This window comes from Python bivittatus, unplaced genomic scaffold (assembly GCF_059951505.1).
Source record: "Python bivittatus isolate LINGU-HERP-01145 unplaced genomic scaffold, Pbiv_v1 ctg000840_np1212, whole genome shotgun sequence".
NCBI classification, from domain to species: Eukaryota; Metazoa; Chordata; class Lepidosauria; order Squamata; family Pythonidae; genus Python; species Python bivittatus.
In genome coordinates this window covers 10,684,890-10,698,444 of record NW_028277113.1, presented here as the reverse complement: position 1 = coordinate 10,698,444, position 13,555 = coordinate 10,684,890, and positions in this window count along the sequence as shown.

The window sequence follows — 13,555 nt, the reverse complement described above, 5'->3', positions numbered from 1 at the left end:
TCTCATAAGGATCAAGGAAGATTGGGAATTTTTTTTTTTCATTACATAAAACCTATCTGCAGTAAAAATTGGAGCAGTGTTTCCCAAAGTTTTGCTTAGTCAGGCATTGGGGGTTTTTTAACTAGGAAATCCACTTTATTCTGGGTCCACATTTCATGGTAATTCATGATGTATTTTACCAAATGTTAGTGCACCAGCATTCTCCTAACTGAGCAGGTTTGAAATTTTTAAAGCAGGCCCTCACAAATGATTGTCAGGGGTAAGCCTTGTCTATTCATATAATGTTGTCACAGTGATACCCCAGCTAACAATGGGGGTGTCTACCAACCACAAAATTTCTTTCTTTTCTGGTGATGATATGGCAAACTAGACATCCCTGAAGAAGCAGAGACAGCGTTTACAGTGGAGATTGGCAGCCAGATGCTAGATTTTGGCCAGTGAAATCTCTCCAGAGAAAGGAGAGATCATGAGATTGCCCACATGTACTCTGGACAGCTGCTCCTCATGAGTAGACTGCAGAAACAGGTTTTTGCATTCAGCTTATGAGTTGAGGGGCTGGGAGTCGAGGGATTTCATCTAAGCTCACAGTTGTAATGTAGTCTGTATGGACATAAAGCTCGACTGAGACTCATTTCTTAATAACTTTTGGAATTATTTTTTTACTGCTTTTCAAATATTAAGAACCTTTGGAATGGCAAGTTTTTTCACATTCACTGGGTGAGTTTCCTTCTCCTTAGCAAAAGAAGTTTTAAGTGCAGGTTTAAGGACTTAGAAAAAATTTACTTTTTGGAATAAACAGGATCCAGATGGATTTGAAATAAGACTTTGAAATTAATTACAAGAATCCCTCCCATGGAAAATTGCTGTTGTTTGGATTCCTTGGGGGGGGGGGGAACATGGCAGGATGGGACTTTGAGGATTGGACACTAGAGAGAACCAAAAGAAACTAAAGATTACAATTAAAGGAGAAGAATACTTAAAGTCGACTCGTTAACACAGAATGGAGCAAAATTAACATTGGACATTTTGAAGGATATTTGTGAACCATGGACTCAGAAGTTAATTTTAAGAATGTCTGTTATCATAGATAAATGGTGTGTAAATGATGCTACAGAAGAGGAACAAGCTCTACCAGACCAAACTGAATTTGATTTGAATGTGAATTTCAAAATGACAAGCTACAAGAATGATATGGAAAAAGATGATATTCTGGATATACAAAGGAAACTGGTTGATGTTTTCATCATTTAAAAGGGACATACAAATAACACACCAGAAAAATGATTTGGGTAACTTTTCTGTACTGGATTTACAAAAGAGACATGTTAAAGTTTTGAAGGATTTTCTGAGAAGGGACAAAGAAAAAATGAAAAGAAATCAAGTTCCATTTGAAGGGATTAAAAACCAAGCTTGTTAAAAGTACAGGGAAGGAATATAAAGTTGGTTTATTTGATCAAAGTTAAAATAGATATGTAGTTATCTCTGGTAACCTTTAATGGACTTTTGCTGACCAGGAATGAATGACAAGATTTTAAGATTTTGTTTATAGTTAAGAGATGAGATATGGGGAGAAGAGAGCATTTGTTGTATTTTAAGAGAAGGTGATAAGTTACTAAAATTGTTTATATTTGATTTGATGAAGGGGAGAGTTATTTCTTTATATTTTTTTCTTTTTCTTTTCAATTTTTCTTTCTATTCTCTTTCCTGTACTTTCTAATTTTTCTTTTTTTTTACTCATATATATATATATATATATATATATATATATATATATATATATTAGTTTGTATTAATTTTTATCTTTTCAATTGTAACCCTTAATAAAATTATTATTTTTAAAAAATCTCTTTTCTACCTTGACAGCTGGATAAATTTCCAGACAAAGCACTGGACTACATCTACGGACATAGGCTTATTTTCTAAAAATAGTGATGATTTGTTTCAAATCAAATCAAATCAAATTTATTGCTATAACCAAAGATTAGTAATACTAAAAGAAATTAAACAAGGAGGATAATTAGATTAAATTTATTTGGTTTTATACCACTCTTTCTTCTAATAGGACCTAAAGACGTCCTTGCAAATCACCTGCGACGTGGTGCTAGAGGCTGGTTTTTGTATTTTGCTGCAGGTCAGCTCAACTCTTTTTATAAAATTAAAATCGGGAGGTATCAGGCTCTCATTATTGCCCTTGGATGCCATATTGTTTACCTCTGCCTTAATGTCAGCCCCACTAGGTAGACCAGGCCAAGAAATCGATTCCACAAGAAGACTAAAACTACTTTTATTGAGATTGGCTATAATAATAGAATCTTGCAAGTCTGATTGCATTGTACCCTTTCCCTTCTTATAGTTCAATGAATTAGGGAGACATCTGAGCCACTTCCCAACATTTTCTGGACATTCTGGACTTCACCTCTTGCTTCCTTGGCAACAGAGCTTGTGTGATGGAATGGAATTATGAAGGCCAGACTCAGGGAGAAAAACATTTTCTTTCATCTCCTGAGGCGAGAGGGAGAGATAAGAGGATGAGACTGGCAACTCCAAGAGACCATGTAAATTCAGTCCAGCAATGTTTATTAGCTACAACCTCTAGCAAGAATCTTCCCAGACTGAAACCCCAGTTCCCAAGTAATGCCAGCCACAACACTGTGAATTCCTCAGGGAGGTGCCAGTCTCATCCTCTTATCTCTCCCTCTCGCCTCAGGAGATGAAAGAAAATGTTTTTCTCCCTGAGTCTGGCCTTCATAATTCCATTCCATCACAGCTTGCATATCTCCATCAAGGTCATTTTCCATACTTTCTACACTTATATTGTCAGGGGAATAGGGAGGAACAGTTATAGAAAAGTTCCCCTATTACTGAGCTTGACTCTTAGGGACCACACATCCATGCCCATGTTGAACGGTATTCTTACTTGAAGATGCCGATTAATGGTCTAAGGCCTATTTTAAAGAACTATTTTGGTGGGTTTTTTTGTTGTTTTTTTTTGGTGCCAGCAAAAGATAATGCTGGCACTGCGTCTGGTCATTATTGCCTTAAAATTGTTCCCCTATACATGTTGTATAATACTAGGAGATGACCATGGGAATTTTATCCTGCATGCTAGCTCTTTTTGTGTGAATGGACAAGAGAAAAATTGCTTATTATAAACTTCCAGTAAGTTGAATGTAATATTTATATGTTCAGTCACTTATACATTTAAGTATCTGTCCTTTTGAACCCACCACTTATAATTATGAGGACATTTCTCAACTTTCAAATATTTACTGATATTTGAAACAATAGAAAGTTGCCCCTAGCTGTCAGATGAATCATTCCTTGCGGCACAGATTCCTGAGAACTGTGCTTCTGGATTGGCATGGCTTGGAAAAAGTGATGTCATAGATTTTGGTTAATTCTTTCTGCTTTGATTTACCTCTCCATGCTCAAGAAGCTGTCAAGTCTAGTCTTGCCTTTCATCCACTCCATAGTCTCACAGTTTCACTAGTTCATAGTTTAGTTCCACCCAGCTATGTCACCTACATACCATGTTATACTCTGCCCAACTTTTCACAAACTATCTTAAGTTTTACTAGTTTGCTGATAGATAGAAACATCTTCATAAGTTAATGATTGGTTATGACCTTTAAAGCCCTTCTTGGCATGGGCCCAGTTTAACTGGAGAACAGCCTCATCCTAGTTACATTGGCCCGTCCCACCTGGTCTGGCAGGAGAGGCATGTTGCAGACCCTGTTGGTTAGAGAATTTTGACCTGCGGGGTCTAGGAGGAGAGCCTTTTCTACCGTCACCCCCACCGTGTGGAATATCTTACCCCCTGGGGTGAGGTTGGCCCCCACTCTTCTGGCCTTCCAGAAGAGCGTTAAGACCTGGCTCTGCCAACTAGCTTTGGGATCCAATGGGGCCTCTCAGCACTGGGGGTGGCGGGCACCTTGAGGATGCTCTCTCCATCTTTTAACTTTGTTTGTAGTCTTCTAATGTGTTTGTAGTTTTTACATGTTTTCATGCTTTTTATTTGTGAGCTACCTAGAGTCACTGATAGTGAGATGTGTGGTGTATAAATTTGATTTATAAATAAATAAATAAATAAATAAAATTGCAAGAAGGCAGTCTCAGTATGTTGAGTGGTAAATACTTATTTATGATCCAATCTTTTTCTGAAGAATTCAGAATAATTTATTTTTTATTTCCTTCTCATATGTCCACCCATTTAAGGGGCTAATTGTTTTACATTTGAATCTCCCTCTTTAATCACTTCAGATCTAAGTGATATAATGATTGGCCCAAAGCCAAATGCATAGTATTACTTAGTTTCTGCAGTAAAATCTCATCATATATGTTCAGACATAATTTGTACTTTTCCAACATTTACACATTTATTTTATGATTTAGTAAGCACCCCAGGTAGTTAATAAAATATAAACATAGTAAAAAGGTAGCATAAATACAATAATAACAGTAAAACTATAACCATAAAACCAATCATTCTAGCTCTGATAGCTGTGCAATATTTAGTAAATTTCCACAAACTTCTGAAAGAGACTTATCTTCATTATCCTTTGGAAGATCACAAGAGGAGTGATCATTTTTGCCTTGTGGAGTTCTAAAGGACAGGAGATTCTACAGATCTGCTACTGAACCCCCTCCTATCATTCCTCACAATAGCAGGGATCCAGCCGGTACTCTCTGATGATCTCTTAGATAGCAGGACCTGAGTTCTATAGAGCTTTATTGCACTTGGAAAAACAGACTGGGCACTAAGAATGCAGACCATTGCATTTTGGACCAACTGAAGTTTCTGGGTGGCATTCATGTGCAGACTCATGTAAAGCAAATTACAGTGATTCATTTGCAACTAGGACATGACTAATTATCCTCACTCCCTCTGGTTCCAGATGAGGATGCAACTGGTGAATCCATCAATGCTGTGCAAAGACTCCCTGGCCACAGCTTTCACCTGTTCTTTCTATAGGAGCTCTTAGTCCAGGAGGTCTCCTAGGTTGGAACAAAACCTCATCAAGAACCATAGCTGGTATTGTTTGGGAATCAATAGACTTTTGAAACCCTCCCTCTTGTAGGGGTTGAGCCTGAGCATCTTTCTCCCTGTCCAACACTTTATAGCCCCCAGGGTTTCTACCGAATCTTCCATTTGATCTGGTGTGGAGATAGCTAGTACCTTCAGCATATTGCTGATACCTTATCCCAAACCAGAGGATGACCTATCTCAGCAGCTTCATGTAGTTGTCAAATAGAACTGGGGAGAGGAATAAGCCCTAAGACACCCATTAATAGCATATCAAAGGTCCAGGCCTTTTCCCTCTGCCACCATGGACTGGGCCTTCCTATTCAGGTAGGAATGGAACCATCATAAAATCATGCTTCCAACTCCAAGCCCTTGCAGGTCTCCCAGACAGATGCTGTGGTCAGCAGTAACAAAGACTGCTAAGATGTCTAACAGAATAAGGATGGTTATGCTCCATCTAGCCAAGTCCCGCCACAAGTCATCCATAAGAATGACCACTGTGGCTTCTACTCGAAGACCAGGTCTGAATCCAGATTGCTAAGAGTCCATGTAATCTGTGTCCAGAATTTGTGGCCTACTATATTTTCAACAATTGTCACCCAAAAGAGATATCTGGAGATAGAACAGTAACGTCAAGTAAAAGTGGCTCCAGGTTTCTTGAGCATGGGAGTGGACTGATGCCCCTTTCAAAGCTGCTGGAACTGCCCCTCCCTCAAAGAGACATTGACTGCCACCTGGTTCCAACTTCCCACCTCTTCTTTGGACACTTTAATTAGCCAGGTGGAGCAGGGGTTCAGTGCAGAATTGATTTTACAAAGAACCCTGTTCACTTCCTCAAGACCCACAAAAATCTCCCAAGTAATGTTACACAATGTCATCTCTCATCAGATTCCATCTACTAGACTTTCAACTCAGAGTGAATGTGAATAATGTCATTTACAAATTCAGACAGTTGCAACTTATATTAATGAAGTCATCCAATCTGTCCTTTCCTAAAAGATCTTGGGACATTCTAAGTAATGTAGCTGGCTGAGATTTTGCAGATGCAAGAGGGGCTAAGCAATAATCCTATTTTCCACCCATATCACTATGGAGCAGGCTTGAATTTGAGCCAATTCTTGTGTCCAATCATGCTTGTTTCTCATTCTCCACTATTACTGCAGAAGTCTCTTCACTTAGTTCATTTCCTCTAGCTCCTCAGAAAACCAAAGCATCCTTGGCATTGGTGAGCAATGACAGGCATATCACAAGTGCTCTCTAGTACTCTGGTTGCCTCCATATTGCAGAGGCTGGCTAGACATTCAACAGCCCTCCCCTTCAAATTCACAAATGCTATCTGCAAACCCTCTTGACCCATCAGGTACCTGAGATGGGCTATCCAAATTGGCCCATTCGCCCAGCAGAGGCTAGTGGGTCCAGTCAGCCCCATACTCATGGGGAAGTGATCTGTTCATTATAAGGGACAAATGGAAATGTACCCCCAAACCAGAACATACCTCATCTTCTCCAAGGTAAAGACTGGTCCAGCATGCAGCCAGCTCTGTGGGCTGCACCAGTGATGACCTGGGACAAGCCAACGGTTGCAACAGTGGTCAGAGAGGGATGGTTAAATTCCCGCCAGACTCACAGCGGTCTAGGCGAATCCATAACCACCCCTGCAATGGGATCAAGCAGATACTTCTGTGCAGTGTCTGCTTAGAGGACAGTGCAGCACTAGTATCCACGGCTTATCCCGTAGGTCCAATCTCACAATTACAACCTCATAACCAACCCCCTGGTGGAACAGTGCACCTCACAGCTTCCACAGCCTCATGGTATACAATTACATCTCCACCTTTACTCCCTTTTGGTTGCACTGTTTACCATGGTGAGGGGTATTTCTCCCTCTTTGCCAGATCTAGTTTTAATGATACATGCCCAATCTGACTACTGTTTTTACATATTTTTAAATAAGAGGGCTTTTTTGAGATTCCTAGCACAATTTTCCCCAGCCTGGTATTACTGAGATGTGCTAGATAACATCTTTAGCTCACATCAGTGGGCTCTTATCGAGTGGATTACTCCAATGTGCTCTATGTGGAACAGATTTGTAAGAACATCTGGAAGCCTCAGGTGATCTAGAGTGTAGGCCATTATGGTGCTCTTTGGTATGCCTATATTACTCCTCTGCTCCACAAACTGCACTGGCTCCCAGTACAGTTCCAGGTGCAATTCAAGGTACTGGTTGTCACCTATAAAGCTCTTCATGGTCTGGAGCCAGTTTACTTGCAGAACCACCTCTCCCCAATTGTTTTTGCCCATCCCATCAGTTGTGGCAAAAGAGGCACGTTCAGCTCCCACCAATTAAAAAATCTTATCTTGCAGGACCCAGAAAGTGGGCCTTTTCAGTCACAGTTCCTGCCCTTTGAAACATCATATCCCCAAGATTAAGCTGGCTTCAACTCTGCTGGCCTTTCGAAAAGCACTGAATAACTGGGTGTGCTCCCAGGCATGGGGTTTGGGGCATTGGTTGGAGCCTGTGAGACATTTCCAGCTTATTAGAACTTTTTACCCCAGCACTCGAGGTGGTTTTTATGTTATCTGTTTTCTGATTTGATTTGGTTTTGTATTTCTATGATGTTTTTATCTGTTGTTAGCTGCCCAGAGTCACAATGGAGAGATGGGCAGCCATGTAAATCTAAATAAATAAATCATGCATATAAAGAAAATTGTAGTCCAACATTTCAGGAATATACTTGGTTAGAGAAGGCTGACTGAGATATACCCTGCATCACTCTTGTAATAACTGCTTTGTCAAGCTGTGAACTACAAGTGCACAATATTAATGAACTATATTGGACTCTAATTATAGTATAACAGCACAATTTGTGATGTGATTTTATGACAGCCTAATCTCCTTAGCAATGAGTCCAATTGAATTTAATTAGATTTCTAAATAAACATACACAGGATTAATTTAGAGTCACCATTGTCACTGTAGGTAGAAGCATCTATAAAGCATACCTTGTATTGTCACCACCACCATATTATAAAATAAGTTATCCTTAGTATACTGGCATAACTAGAACAACAAAAAGGAAAGTGACAATCTGAATTTTTACATACCTTTTTTAAATCAACAACTACAGCAGGAACTCTCTTCACTCTAAACTCATGAGCAAACCATACTGATTATATAAGATTTTTTTTTTACCACTCCCAGAGAAACTCCTAGTTTCTCAACATTTATATGATGTAATATATTTTTGCCAGTGACCTGATCCTATGGAACAACTGAAGTGTACAAAGATATGACTTCAATAGGAATGCAACAAGAGAAATAGCTGAATGTAATTGAATTGCTGTGGCATGAATCACTAAAAGCACAGGCAAGAGCGCTTTGCTGTGAAAAGGTTAAAAAGGGTCAAGAGGGTCAACCCTCAAATATTAAACCTGGACCTACATACAGATGTATAACTTCATCCATCAGTAAAAAAGGAACTTCTCACAGAGTGCTTGCACATAATATGAGAAAAGAACATACTCATATATATCAGCTTTTGTTGTTTTCATTTTTTGCTTGTACTGTGCCTGGCCAGGAGTTTAACCAAGGTGAGCATTATAAAAGCACTGTAAAACAACAGAACAAACAAACAGACAAACTCACAATTTCAGGCCTGTCACATCTGAACTACAAGATCCAAATGCCCCCTAAATGATAGCAAAGAGTTAGAAGTTGAGCTTGCCAAGCTGAAGGCTTATTTGTCAATTAGGGCACAAGAGTTGGCCAACTTTTTGACCTACCATTATCCAGGCAGAAGGTAGCCAGCATGAGAAACACTCTTCTTCTACTTCCAGGAACTCTGATGGTAGGTGATAAAATATCCATCAATTGTTTTTTCAAATATGAAAATCCTGTGTATAATACTAATACTAGTACTACTACTACTACTACTACTACTAATAATAATAATAATACCTTTAACACCATCAAACCATCAAACAACAACATCTGCCTATCCCAGGTCCTTGGGAAGGACTCGATAGGTGGATAAAAATGCCAAATCCAGTCTAAACATCTGGCTGACAGTGGTGACCAACCCTAATAATAATGAGAAAGTGCCCTGAAAGCATTAGAGAATGCTTCGCAACATGCTTGGTAATTGCCAAAAAATAATTTTCCAAGAAATTCCTTATGGATGATCAAGGCCAGAAAAGCAGTACAGTATTGTCCCTTTGCTTTATAAGGGAGGCTAAATCACCATTATTTTCCATCGCGATGAAGATCTTGGCAACAACTTCACTATAGTTGTCCTTTGGCAAGACTAAGACAATACCATTGTCTTATTACAGTAGAAATGTCAATGCTTAATTTGGTGTGCATGCACTTTAGTTTTGAAGCTCTGGGTAAAATCCTTAAATATCGTTTCAATTAAACCTGTTTCTACTATGATTTTCTATACTTCAGCATAAGCCAAATTTTCACAAGGAAAATATTTATTCTCTTGTCACTAGGTGACGAGCAGGCATGAAACTCACATTCCACTGTATACATTTCATACCTGCTTGTTTGGATCTGCCAAGCCATACCTTTTTCATCCCTTTGTCAAATGCAGTGCACCTTCACTTTGGATAGCCGAGTCCATACAGTGAATTTCTGCTAACTCTTCCAAGGAACCATGATTTATACTGACACTGAAAAGTATTTGCATTATAAAGCTTTATTTAGCTTTCTGAATAATAGTGTAATAGGCAGAGTTTCACAGGAGCTGCCTCTTGCTGATTCAGAAACTTCCTTGCAAAAACTTAGCTTTTATGTCTCAGAACCAATTCGCTATGTGGCCGGTCCATTCTTTCAACCTGCCAGGGGCTTGGACCTATATTATTGCCGTTAGATGCCTACCACTTGGGAAAACTGATAAGAGGTCAAGTCTGAAAACATTTAGAAGCTTTGCAAAATTTACACACACACACACACAGATATACTGTACATTTACATATACTGTACATATATTGGCAGAGCCCATGGGAGGCAGGCTTGATTTCAGCAGGAAGCTATTTCTCAAGAGAGAAATTTGTACACAGCCCCCTTCTTTCAACAACGTTCTGCAGTTTTCTGCTAACTCATGCCTGAAACTTTCATTTCTCTGGCCTCCTTTTACACGTTACTCTAGGTTGTCCAACTCTGCCTCCAGTCCTGGTATATGAAGTGAACATCTGGATGTCAGCCCTTCAAGGTAGGCCAGGTCAGGAAACAGCCATCACAAGGACTACTGGAACTATACTCTATTGTTACAGGCTATAATAAAACAGAAAGCCTGTTAGAATTTCTATCTCTTCCCCTTTTATACTAAACAGAATCAAGGTGGGGTAATCCTGAGTTTCTTCCTTCCTTCCTCCTCCCTTCCAAGGCTAACCTGGTATTTACATAATGATTGCTGAATAACTTCTTCAAGGCCATCTCTGTACTTCTTTACAGGAGCTGATCATACTCATGTAAGTTATTTCATAAAAAAATAAAATAATAATAAATAAAAATGGCTATCCTTCCACACCTTTATCTTGCAGATGTCAGGGATAGGAAAATAGTCTCTCATATTGAACCCCTCCTTCTGTATGATTTCTAATTGGCTATTTTGCCTCTCACCCAGTTTAGGATTGAGATCACACCTTTGCAACTTCAGCTAAGACCAAAACATAAAACCAGTTCTGTCTACCTTTCCCCAACCAACTACTTTTTCTATTGTAGAATAATGCCTTCTTCCTTTCTCATTGACATAGAACATTAGGTGATTAGTCAAACTCATTCCAGGCTTCTAATATAATTTCTGAATTCATTTCCCAGATGTTTTACAACCTTCAACATTGTAGCGCTTGTTAACATATTGTCTATGTGATTTTTAAAAGGGTAATAAAACAATGGCAGACCAAAAGGTTAGCACTATCCATGCACTGAATGGCAGTGGTTTCACTGATGTTAAAACTAGGTCTTAAAAAGTGTCTCTAAGACCATCTGTACCTGCAGATTGTCTTACTCTTCCACTTTTTTTTTAACACACACACACACACAACAAATGTACTGCAAGGCCCTTAAACCTTCGTTTAACTTTGCACTATAAGGTACAAAGAATGACTAAATGTTGACGCATAGCTCCACAGACTCTGAGCACCACTTAACTACTTGGTTGCCCTAGTCTTGGAGTCTGTAGGAGCTGGGATTGCCTTGTTTCCTCTGTAGCCAGGTCAAGAGCAGTGAGAGCATCTGCCATAATGACATAGTGACCGGGTTCTCCAAAATATAGACATAAGCTTTGTGTTGTAGGCAGAACTTCTCTTGGGCAGTAAGCTGAGCTCTGCTGGCTCCCATCTACATGGGTCTGGTTTCAAAAATCTCTACAGTGCAATGGAGGAGGAGGGAGAGGAGAATGAAAGTGAATAGGGTTTTGTCCCTCCCACCCATACTCACATGCAGTTCCTTAATACTTCCATCAATGCCCAAGCAAATCTGGATTAATCCAGGCATTGTTTCTGGGATGCCTTGATCAACTAGCTCAATGTATATTTCATCACAGTCCCTCCTTGAACTAGTCCCTTAAGCTTCTTTCATTCCAGTCCACATTCCTGAGTTCACATCTGAAATTTAGTAGCATGATCCTGTATCACACCGTTACTCTTTTGTAAATGGCAGAATTCATGGTTAGCTGTCATCTGCCTGAATCTAGCTCTGAGATGTGCCATCAACTTAGCAGAGTTGTCCAAATCAGGGCAGGCCTGGATATGAACTAGAGTTGCCTATTTTGTAGTCCCTTCAATCATTAGGCTAATCAAGAATCCAACCCAGGCTTCTTTGGTAGGGAAGTTCTTCTAATCTGTAGAGGGCAGAGAGAATAGTCTTGAAGGACAGGAGGAAGAGCCACTACCAGGGCAAGTAACTTGAGAAAACTTCTCAGACAGGCCTTCCCCAGTTCTCATGAAAATAAAGGAACGGCGGGAGAAGCACATTCAGACTTGCAAGATTCTGTTACTATAGCTGTTACAATAAGAGTAACATGAACTACATGGCATTGGTTTCCTAGTCTGGTCTACCTTGTAGGGCTGACAGTCTCAGGGAAATATACAGATCACTTAGACAGATTCACTGCTTCCCTCTATCTGTCTTTCTATCTTCTATCTGTATGCTGCCTGATTCCCAACAACTCTGGGAACTTGTTTGGATTATCATTGTATGTGTCTGGCAAGGAAGCTGGCACTTGGCATTAGAGGCCCAAAGTCTCCTGACAAAGCTATGCAGTTCATGTGCTCAGTGATGACATCTGCCATTGCATCCCCTGCATGATTTGCTGTTTCTCAGTCTGAAAGCTGACCAAAACAGGAAAGTGAAGAAAGAAAAACTAACCAAGAAATTTGGACACCAAGATTTCCGGCATCTGTGCTGTATTTCATGAATTATACCGTAAGTTCCTGTTTGTCAATAGCCAGAGTCATTAGTGGTCCACTGAAACCCAGAAACAATGTGGTTTGATGAAAGACTCAGGCCTAGGTCCCTTCCATGTCACCACTGTTTTCATTCCCAAACACTTTCAAACCAACCTCCAACCATCCTCATCACAGCTGGCTTCAAACCTATTAGAACTCTATATGAGTCAAGTAAAAAGGGATACAGATGTTGCCTAAAAGGAAAGCTGCCATGATACTCTTCCTCTGATCACATTTTAAGAGTGGTGGACTGAGAAATGCCACTACATTGGAGCCGCTACCAGGAGGGGAAGGAGACCAGGAGCTAGCAGGCAGGAATTCCTGACAATGGAAAGGAAGCTACTTCTACAGTCCCTGGAGCTCAGCCATTCTAAGTGAAAAACCCGCTGCAGCATTTTTGGATGTACTGCAGCTGAGCCAAAATAAATCAGCTGGGCTATTGATTAGGAAATTATACATTAAGTTACATCATTAACATCATTAACACAGACAAATTTAGAGGATTCTGTACATTTGCATCAGTTACATTTTGTAATTCCCACCCCTACACCATTTCCCAAACTGAGGCTTAAATAAATCCAGCGCTTGGATTCTGATCATGATTTGATTGCCATAATTCCTCAGTACCATGTAAATACTCTGAAACTTGTAGGAGCAAAAGTTACTTATTATTTATCTTTGTTTTATTGCGACTTATCTCAGATGCCAAACATATCTGCAGTCTTCTATCAGGGCAACAAAACTAGTGACTACTGTTTTCTTAGATACCACTAAAAGGCAGAATCAAGAGCCCACATCTCTCCTCTTTCTTTACTTTCTGAATGTGTAAGTCTGTTCAATAACTTATAGCTCCCATTCCTAGTAACATTGGCTCTGTGAGATACTTTGCTTCATTAAAACTGAGAAAATAGAATTACCAGCTCAGTTAGTAATGCAGAATATTACATTCTGATTTGAAGATGGTTGAAAATTTGGTCCAGATCCTATTTTCCAGTTTAGACAAAATGAAAAATTAAAATAAAGTTTCCTGGCTCATTTGAGATGGTTGTAGACTGATTACATGGTGTAAAAGTATTT